The following is a 19,196-nucleotide window of genomic DNA, read 5'->3' as shown; positions in this document are numbered from 1 at the left end:
TGGGATCCTACTGGAACTGACTGGGATCACACTGGGAAAGACTGCAATAGTACTGGGAGTGTCTGAGAGTGCCTGGGATCCTACTGGACTCAGACTGGGAGTGACTGGAAAGGTGCTGGCCATGACTGGAACCATACTGGAAGAGACTGGGAGAAACTGGGCCCAGACTGGGAGTGACAGAGAGTCACTTTGTGCATGACTGGAATAATACTGGGGGAATCTCTGGGAGTGACTGGGGCCATACTGGAAGTGACTGGCAGCAACTGGGCCCAGGCTGAAATTATTCTGGGAGTCACTGGGATCACACTGGGAGAGACTGGGTGCAACTGGGATCATACAGGAAGTGGTGGGAAGTGACTGGAATTATACTGGAGGCTACTGGTATCATACTGGCATTGAGAGGGAGCAACTGGGATCATGTTTGGGGAACCGGGCATGATACTGGGAGTGACTGGGATCAACCTGGAAGTGACTGGAACCATACTGGGAGTGACTCCGGGTCCTATTGAATCATCCTGGGAGCCACTGGGATTACAGTGGGTGTGAATGGAACCTGACTGGGACTTACTGGGAGCTACTGGGCCCCTGTTGGGAGGAAAATGGGGAAACATTAGGAGCAACTGGGATACACTGGAAAGTACTGGAACCATGCTGAGGGGACTGAGACCACACCTGGGACAATTGGGATCATACTGGGAGCAGCTGGGACCACACTTTGGGACACTGACAGAAACTGGGATTGTCCTGGAGGTAAGTGGGAGAAACTGGGAAAGACTGGGATCATTCTGAGGTAACTAGAACCTTATTGGGGACACTGGGAGTGACTGGGAATGACTAGGAGCATGTTGAGGGCAACTGGGATATACTGGGAGTGTCTGTAACCATAATGGAGTGAATGTGGGAACAGCTGAGCCTGATGCAGTGGGTCTACAGTGGAGGCAACTGGGTGTGACTGGGACCATGCTGAGAGGGACTGGGACTATCCTAGGGGCAACTGGGTTCATACTGGGATCACAGAGGGAGCAGCTGGATCCATGGTGGTGAGACTGGGATCACACTGAGGGTGACTGGAATCATACTGGCATTGACTGGGAGTGGCTGTGAGCAACTGGAATCACGCTGAAAGAAACTGGGATTCTGCTGGGAGCTACTGGGATCATACAGGGAGAGACAGGGAGCCCTGGGGATCATACTGGAGGCTCCTGGGGTCACACTGAATTGATAGGGAGCAACTGGGAATACACTGCGGGCTACTGGCATCATACTGGGAGTGACTGGGATCATGCTGGGAGTGGCTACAATCACACTGGGATAATGGTGGGTGTGAATGGACCCTGACTGGGGGTTACTGGGAGCTGCCAGGCCCATGCTGGGAGCCACCTGTGCACACACTGGGAGGAACTGGGAACAACTGGGAATGACAGGGTGCATGCTGGTGACAACTGGGATGTACTGGGAGTGACTGGGATAATATTGGGGGCAACTGAACCATGCTGAGGTAACTGGGAGTGCCTGGGAATGACTACGAGAGTGTTCAGCACTACTGGGATATACTGGGAGTGCCTGAGACCATTCGAGTGGGGACTGGATTCACACTGGGAGAAGTGGGAATGTGCTGGGGGACAACTGGGGCAAGTGGAAGTGACTGGGACCCGGGGCGGCACCAACGCCTCGGGGCGGCTCCAAAGGGCCCCGCCCGCCGCCGCTCCCCGAGGCCACCCCGCTGCTGCCGGGGATCGGACACCGCAGGCGGCCCCGGCCCCTTCCTCTTCTTCCTCCTCCTCCTGCCTGGATTCAGCCCCCGCCGCCGCCCGGCTCCTTCTGCCGCTCCTGCCCGGCACGAAGCGGCGGTGCCGCTGACGGGGCCGGAGCGCGGCTGCCCCGCGACTGCCCCGCGCCTCAGGGCCGGGCTGGGGAGTGACCGCACGGCTGAGGAGGGACCCCCCGCTGGCCAGGGCAGGGACTGAGCCCATGGGAGGGACCCCGCTCCGGAGCAGGGAAGGATTCCTGTCCCCGAGGGCGAAGCAGCGGCACGAACTGACCGCGACTCCCATCCCTTCTCCCTGCCCCGCTGGGCACAGCAGGGAGGAGCCGCGGATAAAGGCAAGTCCGGCAAGGAGAAAGAGGTCGCGGGAAGGTTCTGTACCAGGGTTTATTTTACTCCTCATTCTCCTGTTCTGATCCGTCTCCGTCCCAAATCCAGTTCATCTCCCCACGGCGGGGCTCTTGTGGCCGCCATGGCGATCCCTGAGTGAGCTCTCCCTGCCCTTAGCCCGAGCCACGAGGACTCGGATCTGTTCCAATTCCGTGCAATTCACGGGCATTTGGGGCAGCTGGAGCGAAGCAGCTGGAAAGCACAGCGGGCTCGAGAGGGACTCAAGCAGGGCAGGAGCCGGGGCTGCCCCGAGAGAGCTCTCCCAGCACGAACCTTCCCGGGCTCTTTCTAGGGGAATTTCCTTGAATGTTTCCATTCATCGCTACAAAGCAGAGTCACGAGTGGAGCTGAGCTTTCACCTTGAAATGAGCGAATCGAAGGCGTGCGCTGGGAGTGCTGCAAACTCAAGGTGTTCCTTGATCCTTTAATCTTGCAAATATTCAGCCCCTCAGCAGCGATGTCTCTGCCAGCCCACCGGTTTCTTGCTCAGACCCGGCTCGGAGCTTGGAGGAGAAATCCAAAGTCCCAACAGAATCACCTCTGCCGTCATCTTATTTTTTTCATAGGTACGATGTGTTATGTTATTGTATATATTATTTTACTTTGATTTTTTTGTCTTATTCTTTTTTTTTCTTCTATTTTGTTGTGGTTTTTCCTCTATTCCCTTCCCCCCTACCCCCGCCTTTGTTCTCCTCTCGGAGGTTTGTGGTGAGGGGATTTTCCACCTGTTCTTCCCCGGAAACCAACGAAATCAATCGAAATAATGATGAATTTTTGAACTCTTTCCGCTGCTGTTTCCAGAAGTTCCCGGGAGGAGCCGTGGGCGGGGAGGGGGTTGCCGGTGCCGGGGGCAGTCAGCGGTCGCCGGGCAGATCCCGGCGGCGAAGGTCCGGAGGCGGAGAAGCCAAATTGTCCAAGGGAGCGCGGGGGGAGGGGACGGGGCAATTCCAGGGAATTCCCCTGGATCCCCTCCTGGCATCCCCCGGGACCCTTCTCGGCCGCGCCCTGCGGGACCCCCGGGCCGGGCTGGGCTGAACTCCCGGGCCCTGCGGCCAAACTCTGCTGGGAACCCGCTGGGTTCGGCCCGAAGCGGGGCAAGCACCGGGACCCGCGGATCCATTTTGTCCTGCGGCTGCGGGGCCCCAGCCCCGGCGGAGCAGGACTGGGCACTGTGACCCCGATCCCTGATTCCCAATCTGCTTCTCTCTCGCCTCTCCTGTCCCTTTCCTTTGGGTGATCGTAAATCCCGGAGCGGCTGCAGAGCGCCGTGCCCAGTTCGGGTTTCCCAGGAAAGGAAGGCCTGGGGCTGAGGTGCCCCGGAATGGCCGGGAATGGGGGTCCGGGGGTCCCCGGGGTAAAGGACACAGGGGATCCAGGGGCTGGGAGAGGAGGATACCCGGGAAAGGGGGTGCAGGGTGGTGTTGGTGCAGGATGAGGGGTGCAGGGGGGTCCCAGTGCCCAGGAATGGGGATTCAAGCGGGTCCCAGGGAGGCTCCCCAAAGCCCCTCGCAGGGAGGAGCAGGAGCTGGGTCAGGAGCGCTGTGGGAGAGAAAAGGGGGTGACCCTGGCATGGGGGGGACATGGGGGAGTCCCACGAGCTCCGAGGGGGGGGACACGACCCCCGGGGACGCCCCCTCACCTTCTCCCGCAGGTGGAGACCGAGCCCCAGCCCAGGAGGACGAAGCCCAACACGAAGCCCCCGACCCCCGTCAGCATCTTGGGGGGCGTCCGGCGGCAGCTCCGGGGGCGGGAGGGGCAGGATCCGGGAAACGGTGGCGGCTGCAGGAAAGGGACCGGGACGGAGTGGGACAGGCTGGGATGGACTGGGACACATTGGGACCCAGCGGGATACACCAGGACCAGGATTGGAACCCACTGGCACCAGAACTGGGGTAACAGGGGTTACACTGGGAGCAACTGGGACCACACTGAGGGCTAGCGGGAGCAGCTGGGAGTGGCTGGGAGCAGCCGGGACAAACCGGGCGAACATGGAACAGACAGGGGACGCGGAACAGCCAAGGGACACGGGATGTCCAAGGACCGTGGAAGATCCAAGGAACGCTGAGCGTCGCTGCCGCGGCTGGAAAAGCTTGAGTGGAGCTTTTATCCCGTGACGTTCCCGGCGAGCAGCGGCAGCTCCGCGCCCCCGGTGCGGGGGTTGGGGCAGGGGAGCCGCTGGCAGCACCTTCGGCCGAGGGCTGGGGGGCTCCTCCCCACAGTTCCGTTTCTCTCCCCACCTAAAATCGTTCCCTCCCAGTCCAATCCCCTCCATTCACATTTTCTCCCCAGAATTAAAGTTTTCTCACTCCAATTAAACTCTTCTCCCCAGTTAAGCCCTGAGGCTCCTCCGTGCCCCCGGCTCCTCCTGGCAGGACGTGGCCGGGACCTTCAGGAAACAGCAGCGGAAAGAATTCAAGAAGTCATCATTATTTCGATTGATTTCGTTGGTTTCCGGGAGAGAATCGGTGGGACAGCACCTCACCACAAACCTCCGGGAGCAGGTCAATGACGGGGGAGTGGGGAGGGAATTGGAGAAGAACCACGATAAAATAGGAAGAAAGAAACGAAAATAAGAATAAGAGCAAAAATAAAGTAAAATAGAATATACAACAAGATAGCATAACGTACCTATGAAAAAAATAAAATAACGGAAGGGATTGTTGTGTTGGGACTTTGGATTTCTTCTCCAAGCTCTGAGCGAGGTCTGAGCCAGAAACCGGTGGGCTGGCAGAGACATCGCTGCTGAGGGGCTGAATATTTGCAAGATTAAAGGATCAAGGAACACCTTGAGTTTGCAGCACTCCCAGCGCACGCCTTCGATTCGCTCATTTCAAGGTGAAAGCTCAGCTCCACTCGTGACTCTGCTTTGTAGCGATGAATGGAAACATTCAAGGAAATTCCCCTAGAAAGAGCCCGGGAAGGTTCGTGCTGGGAGAGCTCCCTCGGGGCAGCCCCGGCTCCTGCCCTGCTTGAGTCCCTCTCGAGCCCGCTGTGCTTTCCAGCTGCTTCGCTCCAGCTGCCCCAAATGCCCGTGAATTGCACGGAATTGGAAGAGATCCGAGTCCTCGTGGCTCGGGCTAAGGGCAGGGAGAGCTCACTCAGGGATCGCCATGGCGGCCACAAGAGCCCCGCCGTGGGGAGATGAACTGGATTTGGGACGGAGCGGATCAGAACAGGAGAGTGAGGAGTAAAATAAACCCTGGTACAGAACCTTCCCGCGACCTCTTTCTCCTTGCCGGACTTGCCTTTATCCGCGGCTCCTCCCTGCTGTGCCCAGCCGGGCAGGGAGAAGGGATGGGAGTCGCGGTCAGTTCGTGCCGCTGCTTCGCCCTCGGGGACAGGAATCCTTCCCTGCTCCGGCGCGGTGTCCCTCCCATGGGCTCAGTCCCTGCCCTGGCCAGCGGGGGGGTCCTCCCATGGGGTCAGTCCCTGCCCTGGCCAGCGGGGGTCCCTCCCCAGCCGTGCGGTCACTCCCCGGCCCGGCCCTGAGGCGCGGGGCAGTCGCGGGGCAGCCGCGCTCCGGCCCCGTCAGCGGCACCGCCGCTTCGTGCCGGGCAGGAGCGGCAGAAGGAGCCGGGCGGCGGGACGGGCGAGCTGGGAACGGAAGAAAACACCGAGAAAAGAATGAAATCCAATCAAAGAGCCGCACCGAGGGGAGTCTCCGCCGGCCCGCGTCCCTGAAGGAGCTGCACCGAGAGACCGGCGAGGAGCCCGGCGGTGAAAGAGCCGCACCGGAGGGAGCGGGATGAGAGGTGCGAATGGAATAAAATCTAGAGATTCGAATAAAAAATTATGAAAGAACCGCCCCGGGAGTGGCCGCTGCGCAGCGACTAAAAAGCGGCACCGGGGCGTTCCGGGGGTTGTTCCCGAGCAGCTCCGCTCAGCCCTCGGGCACCGCGCTCGGGCCCCGCGCACTTTTCCAGCTCCCGCAGCCGCCGCCTCGGCCCCGCGGGGCCCAAAAACCCCGGAAAATCGCTGCCATGCACTAAAGAACCTTTTCGTGCTCAGCGAGGGGCGCAGAGGGGGGATCCTTATGAAGTCCCCTCCCCTCAAGTCCCTGCTGGGCACGGCCGGGCATTAGCGCAGCTGCCGGGGCTGTGTCCCGGCACCGGCTGCTGCCACAGGGCACGGGGCTGCCGCGCTTGGGCATCAAAGCCGACAGATTTGGGGAGGAGGGACAGCCACAGAAACCCTCGGGGAGCCCTCGGGTGCCTGGAGCTGCACGAGGGACACAAAGGATGCCTCGGACACAGCGATGGCCCCAGCAGCGGCTCTGCCCCCCAGCACGGGGCTGTGTCCCAGACCCCACGGTCCAGCCCGAGGGTCGGGGGCGGCAGCGGAGCTGCTGGACGGAGCTTCCAGCCCCGCCAGCCGCAGCTCCGATCCCTTGGGCCGTGGCGCCGGTGACGGGTGTCCCTCGGCGCTCGGGGTCTGTCAGCTTTTGCAATGCAGAGGGAGAAACTGAGTCCCAAGTGGAGTCGGTTTCCATCAGTCGCTATTTCTCCTTTCTTTTCTATGACGGATTTCACAGCGCTTCCTTTCCGCCCGGAGATTTGAAGAACAAAATTCCCGGCTGCCCCTGCATCCCTGCAGCTTTCCACAGCCCCAGCCTCGTCCCTCCTCTCCCGGTTCCGTCTCTCTAGTCTCACCCTCGTGTCGCTGCCGGCTCGGAGGAAGGACATTCCCCCCGGCACCCCCTGCCTCCTCCTCCTGTCCCGTGGGGCGCAGTTGGTGCTTCTGGAGCCGCCTGCCCGCGCAGCCGGACCCGCCCTGCGGCCGCTCAGCGCTGGAGCCGAGGGAATGAACTGCGGGCATCGCTGGGCTGGCCCCGGCCGGGTGCCCGGTGCCACCAAAGCCGCTCTGGCACTCTGCTCACAGCTGCAGCACACAGAGCACAGAAGGAAAGGCTCGAGGGCTGGGATCGGGGCAGGGAGAGCTCACTCACTGCTCACTGTCAGGGCCACGACAGACCTGAGCTGGGGAAATTAATGGAATTTATTTCCAAACCAATCCCACCAGGAGAAGGAGAACTAAAAGAAATCCTACAAAACACCTTCCCCACCCCTCCCTCCTTCCCGGGCTCCCAGCCTCCGCCCGCAGTCCCTCCTCTGCTCTCCCTGCACGGCAATCTTGTCACCAGCCATGAACTTGGCTTTGGTCTCATCCCGGGATCTCTTCCCGGACAGGAAGAACTTTCCCCAGCAGAGATGCAGGCCCTGACGGCCTTTGAGGCTCAGGGTGTTTCTCCTGCAGCTCCTTGCAGGTCCCCTCTTCCCCTTCAGGAAAATGAATTCAGGAGTTAAAATTTTTAGCAATATATTATTGAACATTTATAAGTAGAAGAACAAAGGCGTGTCAGAGCGCTGGGGCGCTTGGCAATATTGCCAGAGGCGCACTCCATTCATTTTACTGTGCACTTAAGTACTCTCCTAAACTGTTACATATTCATTAAGCCCAGAAAGTAATTTACACTTCACTCACCTTTCCCCCCTCTCCGGTCGCTGCCCCCTTCCCCCAGCACGACGCCGCTTCTGTCCTCAGGATCGCTTCAGAATTGAAGACGGGCCCCTCTCTCCGGTGCCTCCCCAGCCTCCAGCCTAATTTGTAGCTGACACTTTCCTTGGGAGGTGTGAGCTTTGAGGAGATAACAATCTTCCTGGGATGTGCGGTTTATCTTCTCTGTTTCTTTAAGGTGTCCTGGTTCCTGCCTCTGTAGTTTCTCAACTCAAAAGACCACGTCATTATTAATACATTTCGTAACATATTACAACTATTTCGAAGTTACAATTTACCTTCATCTCGTTTCTACTGAAAGGGATGAGGGACTTGTCCTTACAAACAAGCTGTGGGCCCGCTGGAAGATAAAACTAGTACTGAGAGATAAAAGAAACAAAGGGAAGGATTCCACTGATTGATGACTGGAAAGAAAGAGATTTGTCCTTACAAATAAACTGTAGGTCTGCTGATAAATGAAACTGGGTATTGAGAAATGAAAGAAACAATGGGAAGAACCATTAAATTCCATAAGAATTAAAATACAGGGGGGTAAAATACATTAGAAGGGAGTCTTGGGTATCAGGCATTTTTGGAAGTCTGCATCTCTCAAGTACCTCAGCCAATGGGGGAACAGAGAGGGAAATGTGGCCGGGAAATTAGGATAAAAAGGAGGCTGTGCCCTCCAAAAATCTGAGAGACCCCAGGGGAAATGCCCCATGGCCTCTCCCTTTATTCGAATAAAGTAACAGGACTCCTCTGTCTCCTTTTTGGACATAAACCTCTGGTGTTTGTGGATTAATTTTTCTGACAGAACTCAGGTATTTACTTTGTGAATGTGCTGATGGTGTGGATCCACCTAACTGAGCTCTTCAGCCTTTTTTAAAGATTTTGGGGTTTGTTTCCAATACTGCTAATTTAAATTGTGGCTGAAGCAACAGGAAATTGAAATATGGATTGGGCATGACTTGTGTCATGAGTGTAAAACTATTGCAGTTTGAAACACGGGCCTAAAGCACTGCAAATAGAGATTATCAATCCCAGTGCATTGTGTGACAGCAGCTTTTCCTGGAGGATGTGCAGCACCCCAGAGACTGCAGCAGTGTGGCTGTGGGTGCTTGGAGCTCTGTCCTGTGCCACTGCAGGATGTCCTGAAACAGGACCTCAGCAGCCACCAGCCCAGGTCCCCCTCTGCCACTGCAGCTCCTTGGACCTTGTGTCCCCAAAAGCAGACACAAAGTGTTTCTGCTGCTCCCCCCTTTGCACAGATCCACACAAAACAGGGATTTTTCCAAACACTTGTGTTCCCATTGTTCCGTAATTCCCAAAGAACCAGCATCCCCTCCTGATGAACATGGTGAGTTCCAAGGATGGCCACCAGCTCCCCTTCCTGCCTAGAAATCTTGGAAGTGCTTCTAAACGCTGCTCCCTTCAGCTCTTGGACAGCTGCTCTGGACACAGAGCTGGGAAAAAATTCACAGAGCTCATCCTGGTGGAGGGCCGAGGAAAAGGCAGTGGGAACATGGCAGTGAGGACAGCTGAGGGCTGCAGAGCGCCTCTGAATGACACCGTAACCTGGCACAGCAGCCCTGAGACACTGCTGTGGGGCACGGCTGGGCTTGAGGACGGCTCTGTGCCCTGCCAGCTCCGAGCAGGACTGGCAATCTAAACTCTGTCCCACCCCAACTCCCTGAGAAGATGCCCTTCCTTCCTTCTCACCCTGCCAATGAGCTGCACATTCCCTCGGAAATTGTCAGGGCTTTCTTAAAGACGCAAAGTCCCACTTCAGGCTTTTTGCTCTGGTTTGGCAGTGGAGAAGGGCAATTCTTCCTCCATCAGCTCCAGACTGCACTGCCTCAGGAACACGGCCCACTCGCCAGCTTTGGCCCACTCATGGCACTTCTAGAGGAGGAAGAAAGTGCAATGGCACAATTCCAGCCCAAACGGAAGGAAGAGTGGGACAGACAGAACATCCTGTGCAGATCCAGGCGTTCCGCTGGCACTGTGGAGAGTTTGGGTTCTTGCCAGTGGCATGTGTGTCCCTGAGTGCAATCTCTTGGCCTGCACCAGAGTCTCACTCACCTGCAAAAGCAGAAAGCTCCGTCGCTGTGCTCGCAAGGGGCTCGTCTGATGCCAAGCTGTCAGAGCCCTGTGAGGGGAGAGCGGGCCCAGCCGTGCCCGGGGCTGAGCCCCAGCAGAGCCCTGGCAGAGCCCGGAGCAGCCTCAGCATCGGCAGAGCCCGGCTGCAAGGAGAGAAACCAGAAGCCGCCCGTCAGCTGAAGCCTCCTGTCCCCTTGTCCCAGCCGCCCGCAGTGCCCAGGCCGTGCTGGCCGCGCTCAGAGCTGGGCCCAAAGCTGCCCAGCATTGCTGCCTTTGGGAGCAGAGCAGGAGGGCAGGACATGTGCCCAGCCTGCAGCCAGCCATGGCACATCCACCTCCTCCGCAGCTGCCCAGAGCCCAAAAGCAGCTTGGCAGCCACTGAAGAATTGGCTGCAGCCGCCCCAGCAAAGGGGGAACCTTTGGTGCCCGGCCAGGCCATGCCATGCCCAGCTCTGGGAGCATCCCCCTGGCTGTGCACTCACCTGCACATGGGGCGTGGAGCGTGTCTTTGAAGAAGGTGCCCAGGATGAGGAAGAGCTTCTCATCCTTGAGGTCACCCTCCCTCCCTCCCTCTTTTCTCTTCTTGCTTTTCTTTCCTTCCTTCTCTCTCCCCTGCTCTGGCTTTATCTCTTTCTCTCTTCCTTTCTCACTCCCTTTCTCTCTTCCTTTTTCTTTCTTTCTTTCTTTTTTCTTTCTTTCTTTCTTTTTTCTTTCCTCTATTCTTCTTTTCTCTTTAATTCTTTTTTTTTTTCATTTCCTGTTGTTTTCTGTCTTCTTTCTTTCCTTCCTTGTTCTCTTATTTCCTTCTTTCTCTTTTTTTTTTTTTTACTTTCTATTTTCTTGTTGGTTTCACATTACTATTAAAGATTATTTCCTTCCTTCCTTCCGAATTCCTTCCTTCCTTCCGAATTCCTTCCTTCCTTCCGAATTCCTTCCTTCCTTCCGAATTCCTTCCTTCCTTCCGAATTCCTTCCGAATTCCCTCTCTCTTTCTCTCTTTCTTCCCTCACAAGCCACTTCTCACACCATTGAAGGGGTGCAAAGCAGCAGGATCCCATCCCAATTGGGGTCCCCTCACCCTCCGAAAATGTGGGGAACTTCACCTCAGCCCCCCAAATTGCGGGGGGTTTACATCACCTTCCCCAAATTCCCTGAAACCTCCCAGAAGCCACCTAGAGACCCCAAAACTGCCAAAAAGAAGCAGGAGCCTCCCCAAAAGCGGTTCCTGCTTTCCCTCCCTGGAGTGACACGTGCCAAATGCCCAAATCACCCCATCACTCCCAAACTTCATCCCACCCCCAAAATGCCATCCCCATCCCATCCCATCCCATCCCATCCCATCCCACCCCTCCTGGACACCAATTCCCCTTCTGTGGTTCCTGACTCCCCACACACGGGGCTTGGGGCGGACGGATCGAGCCATTTGGGGCTGCCATCGACACATTGGGGCTGGGATTGAGTTTATTGGAGGCAACCGCTCAATCCCTCCATCCAAACTGGGAGGTTGGAACCTCTCCTCAGGCCTTGCTGTGCCCATGGGCTCACCTCAAGTCACAGAATGAGAGCCAGGGCCCCTCAGGACATTCAGAACCTCTCAACATTGCAAGAAAAAGCAGCATCCTTCCCAAAATGGGCTCCCCGCCTCCCTGCCAATAGAACCCACTTCCAAGTACCAGAGCCCCCCTCTCAGAACCCCTCCCGAAGCATTGAGGGGACCCCAAAACTGCCTCAGTGAACGGGACATACCCTGACATCCCTTCTGGAAGGGGGGATATCCCAGAACCCACTCAGCAATGGGGTCCCCCCGGCCTCATCATGCCCAGCCTTCAGCTGGCTCAACCAGAGCCCATCCCGCCCTCAGCAGCCCCAGCCCAGCCCAGCCCAGCGCTCCTGGGCAGGAAGCCCCAATGGCCGAGCCGGCCTGGGACACTTGCAGGGAACCGGGAGCAGCCGCAGCTTCTCGGGCCAGCCTGTGCCAGGCCCTGAGCGCCCTGCCAGGGAACCATTGCTGCCTCACATCCCATCTCAGCCTGCCCTCGGGCAGCGGGAAGCCGTTCCCTGGGGCCCGGCCCCGCAGGCCCTTGGCAAGAGTCTCTCTCAGCCAGCAATCGCTGCTCCTCCCTGCTGCGGGGCCCAAGCTGCAAGTTGATTTTCTGCCGCTGGCCCCGGCCCAGCCCCGAGCCAGGGCCAGCACCTTGCCCTGGAGCTCTGCGGGCGCTGCGTTTGTGCGGCCGCAGCGCAGCGGCCGCAGCTCGGAGCTGCCCTTTGTGTCCCCGCCGGCAGCTGGCAGAGCTGGCGGGGCCGGGCCGGGGCCGGGCCAGCCCCGGCCTTCCCGGCTCTGGGACACAGCGGCGGCAGCCCCAGCCTTCTAGCCCTGCACACGCTCCCACACAAGCCTCCAGAGCCGCGGCCACGCAACGCAACTGACCGGCCGCTGACCCCCCAGCCTGGCCTGATGGCCATTCCTCTGCCCACAGCTCGGCCAAGCTCCCCTTGGCCACCTCCTGAGTCACAGTGCCACAGACAAGTGGCACATACAGGTACAGAGCTCTGCCCAGAGCTGGCAGGGAACGTTCATTCAACATAAAAAACACACCAAGAAAAAGAGATCTCCCCCCAGCAGAGCTGTTCCCTCCTGCAGTACTTACACCTGCACACCCACAGCGCCTGAGACTGCAAGCAATGAGCATTCCCTGGGCACATCTGCAGCCAAAGCAGCTCGAGGACAGCCTTGCAGCAGGACTGCTCTCAGCTGAGCCAAAAAGGCCCCTCTGGCAGCTGCAGGGCCTTTGCAAAGGGCAAGGGCCAGAGCCTCGGCCCACGCAGGAGGAAAGGGCTCTGAATTCCCCTGCCCTGGCACAGAAACCCTGTTCCCAGGCTGCTTCCCACACAGGATTCTTCTGGAGGACTGCGGAAAGCTGAGAGGCAGCTCTGGCTTCTCCACTTTCCATGTCCTAGAGCTGCCTGGCAGAAGAAATGGAGGGACAGCTCTGGTGGCACAATCCCTCCCGGCCCAGGGCACAGCGCAGGGAAGGTCTTTCCGTGCCGAGGCTTTGCTGCGGCCAAGGAAAGCTCCTGGCTCAGGGTCACCTTTCCTGCTGGGCCAGACCCCCCCGAGTGGCCCAGCAGCAGCAGAGAATTCCAGCACAGCCCCGGCACGGGCAGGGCGGCCCTGGGCGGGCTGCGGGAGCCGACAGCGGCTGAGCTCAGAGCAGCTGAGCCCGGGGGCTCTTGGCCAAGGCCGAGGCCCAGCGAGCATTTCTCAGGTCGCAGGGCGGCCTGGAAAGGTGCTGGGGGCGATAATTCACCCCCTAGTGAGGTCCCAGTGGCTCCCAGTATTTCCATGTCTGTGGTCCCAGTGCTGCTCCCAGACCCCAAGAACTACCCAAATTCTCTCCAAGACACACAGCCAAGGCAAGACCCCCAAAACTCCCTCACAGACCACCCCAAAAGCCCCCTCCAAGCACCACAAATGCCCATCAAGAGTGACAGAAACCCCTCCCAATCCCTCCACGAGCCCCTCAATCCCCTCCCAGCCCCCCATGGCACTGACCAGGAGAGCTTGGTGGACAGGAACATCCCCAGCCAGGAGCAGCTCAGGCACTTCAGCAGCGATTTGGGCACTTTGGGGGGCACACCCCAAACGGGGAGACGCAGGCCAGGGACTGGGACAGACACCCACAGTCCCTGGAGAATAGACGAGCTCAGGTAATGCAGCGTTTGGTGCTCGAGGCACAAGCTCTGGCGTGCCCCAGGTCAGAGACAGTCCAGCTGCGTTACCTCCACGCGTCTCTGAAGCGACTTCGGGATCAGGAAAAGAGCTGCTTGCTGGGCTAGCTAGCTGGCTTCTCGGCAGAGGAAACACGGCAGGGGCCGATGATGTCAGCTCACGTTAGCTCGGAGACAGAGGAAGAGAGAGGCTGTTCGGGTCTGGCTTCTAACAGGTTTAATGTGATGGGATGATGATGGGATGGCACCTCGGAGCCTTGCCCTCAGTCTTATAGGGAATTTGAAGACCCCTGTGAAAGGGGAAAACAACCAATGAGTTACAAGCCAGGAGGAGGATACAATGTAACAAGAACCACTGCGGGGGGGGGGGGGGGGACCGAGAGGCGGGAGTTATAACAAAGAACCAGTGAACAACCGAGTAACCGAGAATTTTCTCGAACTGGGGGAGGTGGCTTGGACCCGGGCACTGCCCGGGGGTGCGGCTTAGGCTTCTGAGCCGCCCCCTGAGTCTGACTCTTAGGGGAACTCGATCCAGGGGAGGGGCTGGGACTGATTGGCATCACACAGCCCCAGACCTGCAGTGGGCTGGGTCACCCCAAAACTCAGGTGGACACGTTCTGCCAGCGCAACTACAAGATCGTGGCCCCGTCTGCCCAGCCCATAGCCTCACAACACCCAAATCCTCCCGAATATTCCCCTGAACCAACCCCAAATTCACCCCCAAACCCCGATAAAATGGTGCCGCTTTAGATACTAATGTTGAATTTCTTTATTTCTACCCCAATTTTGGTTGTTTTGACAGGATGAAGCAGGAAACTATTTAGGTTGAAAAAGACCTCCAAGATCATCCAGGATTGCTGGATGCCACCAGAAGAAACAACTGGACAGAGCAGGTGAGAACTTTTGGGCCATAAACTCAACAAATCAGCTCTTCCCAATGAATTTCTGATTTCAATCAGAGTCCCGATGGATGTTCCAGCCCCTGCGTTCACCCAGGTGCCTACAGGGATCCAGGAGGACGTGGAGAGCACCAGCCAGGGCTCTTCCCAAACTGGATCACAGGGAATGTGGGTCACCAGGGCTCTGCCAAACGTGGGTCCCCCGTTGGGGGATGAAGTTGGAGTAGAGGATGAAGCTCTTCCTGGACTCGGGGCACTCACAGGGCTTCCCTTAACGGTGCCTCCGTTGGTGTCTGCTCAAGTGAGAGCTCCTGGAGAAGCTCTTCCCACACTGGGGACACTCGTAGGGTCTCTCCCCAGTGTGGATGCGCCGGTGCCTGATGAGGGTGGAATTGTGCTTGAAGCCCTTCCTGCAGTCGGGGCAGCGGAAGGGCCTCTCCTCTGTGTGAATCCGCTGGTGCAGGAGGAGAATCAGAGCTCTCTGGAAACCTCTTCCCACGCTCGGAACACTCGTAGGGCCTCTCTCCCATGTGGATGCGCTGGTGGGGGATCAGGCTGGAGTTGTCTGTGAAGCTTTTCCCACATTCCCCACACTCATAGGGCCGTTCCCCAGTGTGGATCCTCTGGTGAATGATCAGGTGGAAGCTCTGGCTGAAGCTCTTCCCACATTCCCCACACTCATAGGGCTTCTCTCCAGTGTGAACTCGCTCATAGACCACCTGGTCTGAGCTCCAGCTCGATCTCTGGCCGCCTTCCCGGCACAGGGTTGGTCTGTCCTCCTCAGAGCACCCTGGGCTGCGTTTGCAGCCCCTCCTCCTGCGGGGTCTCCATGGTTTTTCCTCCCCATTGGATTCCTGCGCCGTGGAGCCGCTCAAAACGACCTCTTCCACCAGATTCTGCTGCGGGAATTAGTCCTCCCTGGGCTCCGTCCTCAGCTCCTTGTCTGGGGAGGAAGGACAAGGAGAGGATGGGATTTGCCTCCGTGCCACAGGGAAGGGCAAGGAGATCCCCCCAGTCCGTCCCCGGCAGGACGGCATCAGCAGCGGGGTTGTCCTGCAGCCGGGGGCGATGCTGGGCTGGGAGATGGAGCAGGAGAGAGGGGGAAAGGGGCAGTGCCTTCCTCCTCCTCTGCCTGGGTGTCCCGGGGCATCTTCCTCTTCCTCGTAACCTCGCAGCCTCCATCCAGCCAAGGCTTGGGAATGGGAAATCCTGGTTTGGGGAGAAACAAGGGATGAGCACATGGAGTTTGAAGATCCCTCTGCCCAAGTCCAGCTCTAGAAGTCACCGGGCATTTGGAGTGCATAGAAACATCCCAAACACCAAGATTCAGCCCTGAGAAACCCTCCCAGGAGTTCTTATTTTGTGATCCCTCCCCTTTTGTGTTCGGGGGTTCCCCCCGTCCCAGCTGCTGGGGGTCGTGCTTGTATTGGGGATGCCACTCTCTACTTGGTCCCCACCCTTCCCAGGCTGCTGGGAGTCCCAGGAATCCAAAAAGTTCCCCACTCTTCCATCTCCCCACTTAGGGATGCCAGGGAACCCCACTTATGGTCCTGGGGTCCCTTCTCCCCTTATTCTCTGCTTCAGGGTGCAGAGGGTCCCAGGAGTCCCCCCCTCCCCCTCTCCAGGCTGTTGAGGGTCCTGTGAATCGTGGTGCTCCCCCCTCTCTGGGCTCCCCACTTTGGGGTCCTGGGGGTTGCAGGGGTTCGCCCCTCCAGACTGCCGGGGGTCCCCTGGTCCCAGTATTGCCCCTCTCTGTTCTCCTCACTCTGGGGCTCCCGAAGTTCCCCTCTCTGGCTCCACTGATGGGTCCTGCAGGCCCCTGACTCCGGGACGGAGGCAGCGGTGCCTGACCCGGGTGGATCCAACCCCCACTGCAGGAGGGACCCACATGCCTCCAACCCCCGCCAGGTCTCTGCCAGCGTCTGCTGCAGGGACCCCCCAAAAACACCTCCTGGGGACTCCCCAGTGTCCCCCCCCAAGGGGCACCTATGGCTCAGCTTTGGAGTCCTGCAAGATCCAAACATCCCCCCCAAAAACACCGGCCCAGGGATTCCCCAGAATATTTGGGCCAAGCTCCCCCTCCCCAGATACCAGGTGGGATGGGGGGGGTCAATGCTCCTTGGGGTGAGGGGCCTGCAAATTCTGGGAGTGCTGGACCCATGAGCTTCCTCCTCTTCCTCTGCCTTCTTCTCATCTTCCTCCATCCATTCTCCTCCTTCTCCCTAATCCTACCTCCTGCTCCTCCTCTCTTCATCCTTTCTCCCACTCCTTCTTCCTTCTTTCTTCTCTTCCATCCCTCCTCCTCCTCTCCTGTTTCCCCAAACCCATCACACCCCACGGGAGGAATGGGAATGGAGCCAGGACAGGTTGGGATGGGCAGTGCAGGGCTCTGGGCTGCTCCCACCCACTGAGGGGAAACCTGGCCAAGGGAAAAGATGCAAAATTGGTGGGTGGAGATAAAAATTTGGTGTTGTGGTCACCATGGGTGGGGACTTCCACCCCTTTGATCTCATGTCAGGATGGAGAGGGAAGCGGGGGATGCAGAGGGATTTAGAGGCAGGATGAGGGCTGGTGGGAGCCCCTTGTTGGAGGGGGTCAGGCTGGAGACCCCACAATGTTCCCAGGGCCCTGGGATGGAGAGTTGTCACTACGTTCTGCTTCAGGTGGTGGTTCTGGGGGGACCTGGGCCCCTTGGGGCTCTTCCTGCAGCTGAGAACTTGTAGGGACCCTCCTCCAGGTGGCTCCTACAGGTGTTCCAGGGGCTTGGGGCTCACGGTGAAGCCCTTCCCATAGTCTGGGCATCCATAGGGGCTTCCCAGTGTGGATCCCCTGGTACCTGGTGAGGTTGGGGCTCCTACCAAAGCTTTTCCTGCAATCCTGGCCCCTGTAGGGTCTCTCTCCTCTGAGATGGGACCTGTGGGCAAAGCTTGGGCAGACACAGGACTTCTCCCCCACTTGGATCCTCTGCTGGGTGATGAGCTCCATTCTCCGGCCAAAGCTCTTCCCACAGGAGATCAGTTCCTTGCCATGATGGCAACTTTGGGGTTCTCCACACCCCTCCCACTTCGACTGGAGGTCCCACCCTCCATTTTGCCCCCTCCTCCACCCTTTTCCCATCATGCCCCATTCCTCAGCCACCAACCGACCCCACTAAGGGGAAGGATCCCACTCCCTTTTTCCTCTCTCTCCCCCCATCCCCCTCCTTTCTCATCTTCCCCCAAAGCCTCAGTGTCCCACGCACTTGGTTTGGGGCTCTCAGTCCCCTCTCCCAGTCAGTTTCAGGAGTCCCATCCCCTTTTCACTGCTCTCCCCCTGTTGCCAACAGGTTCCCCCTTTTCCATCCCTGCCCTCACCCCAGAGCTCCTCGCCCGCAGCCGGGGGGGTGCTCCCAGCACCACCAGTGCCACCAGTACGGCCCCAGCTGCCCCCACACGCCCTATCCCCAGCGCCGGCCAGGTGCCGCCAGCCTCAAAGCAGCCGCGCTGTGCCCTGGCGGGGTCCCCAGAGTGGCCCCGCCCCGCACGGCACTGGGAGCACCAGTCCGGACCAGTGCGGAGCGCGGCCGGGCGGCATCAGCCGTGCCCGGGCAGGGCCGGGCCCCGCGGGGCTCCCGCCCGAACTTGGCCCCCGCTGGGACAGCGCGGGGGGGCCCGGCCTGGTCGCCCCCACCTCCCCCTCCCCAAATTCCGCTCCGGGGGGCGCAGGGGGCGGGGGGGGCTCAGGTGGGGCCAGAGGTGCCGGAGCCGCGTGTCCCCCGCTGCCAGCACCACCCCCTCAGGATTAGGGGTGCCCCCAAAACTCCCTCGGAGCCGGCGGATACCCCGCAGGCCCCTAAGGAATGGGGTCCCCCCGGCCTCATCATGCGCAACCTTCGGCTGCCTCATCCCAGGCCCCATCCTGCCCATCCTCCTCCCCCAGACTTCATCCCACACCCCAATCCACATCCCACCCTTCCCGGGCCCCATCCCGCATCCCGGGAGATCCCCAATATCCCCCAAGGGGCATTTGTGACTCACCTTTGGAGTCCTGCAAGATCCAAACATTCGCCTCCCCCCGGCCCCCCACAGAACTCCCCTCCCCCCAGGAACCAACAAAGATATTTGGGGCTCGGTGCTGGAGTCCTCCAAGGTCCAAAAATCCCCTCTCCAAAAATAACCCCAGCGACCGCCCAAGATATTTGGGGCGAGCTGCCTCTCCCCGGTCACCTGCGGGATGGGGGGAGCGATGCTCCCAGAGCCGAGAGCTGCGGACACAGAGAGCGATGGATGCACGTGGAGGCTCCTCTTCCTGCCTCCTCTCTCCCTCCTCTTCCTCCCGCTCCTGATCCTCCATCCATCCTCCCCCATCGCTATTCCTGCTCTTGTGTCCCTTCTCCTCCTCTCCTGCCCCTCCTCTTCCTCCTCCCGTTGTTTGTGGCTCCCATCCCGGCTTTGTCTGACATCAGCCCTGGGGCCGTCCCGTGCTCAGCAGCAGCAGCAGCAGCAGCATCCTGTGCTCTGGCAGCACTCGCTGCTCCTTAGGGAAGGCTTTGGCATTTCTGCCGGGCACAGACACTGAAGCTCACCCCGACCTGCCCCGCTCCCATTGCTGGCCCCTGGGCGCTGGGCAGCTGCTGTGCCAGGGCAGCCAGAGACACAAACGAAGCCAAGTCCAGCCCAGCTGCCCGGGCTGATGCAGACGAGCCCCAGGGCCGAGGTCCTGCAGAGCCCCACGGAGCCCTGGGCTCCTCGCTGGGAACGGGCTGTGCTGCGGCTGCCACAGCGGCCACAGCGAGTCCTGGAGCTCCCCCAGCGCCGCTGCAGCAGCACCCGGGTTCCACCT

General features: G+C 59.2%; 1 protein-coding gene and 1 long non-coding RNA gene across 2 annotated transcripts in view; both read right to left on the bottom strand.

Moving 5' to 3' along the window:
- The window catches only part of LOC116439026 (zinc finger protein OZF-like), a 365,981-nt gene that overhangs the window by 30,553 nt on the left and 316,232 nt on the right, over window positions 1–19,196 (bottom strand). The window lies entirely within an intron of this gene.
- Window positions 9,482–10,285, bottom strand: LOC116439052. The gene is made up of 2 exons (XR_004238021.1): window positions 10,231–10,285; window positions 9,482–9,891 (listed from the first exon to the last, which is right to left on the bottom strand). It is a non-coding gene; the product is annotated as an uncharacterized LOC116439052 (long non-coding RNA).

This window comes from Corvus moneduloides, unplaced genomic scaffold (assembly GCF_009650955.1).
Source record: "Corvus moneduloides isolate bCorMon1 unplaced genomic scaffold, bCorMon1.pri scaffold_89_arrow_ctg1, whole genome shotgun sequence".
Lineage (NCBI taxonomy): Eukaryota > Metazoa > Chordata > Aves > Passeriformes > Corvidae > Corvus > Corvus moneduloides.
Note: the sequence above shows the minus strand (reverse complement) of the source record. Positions and strands in the feature narration are given on the sequence as shown.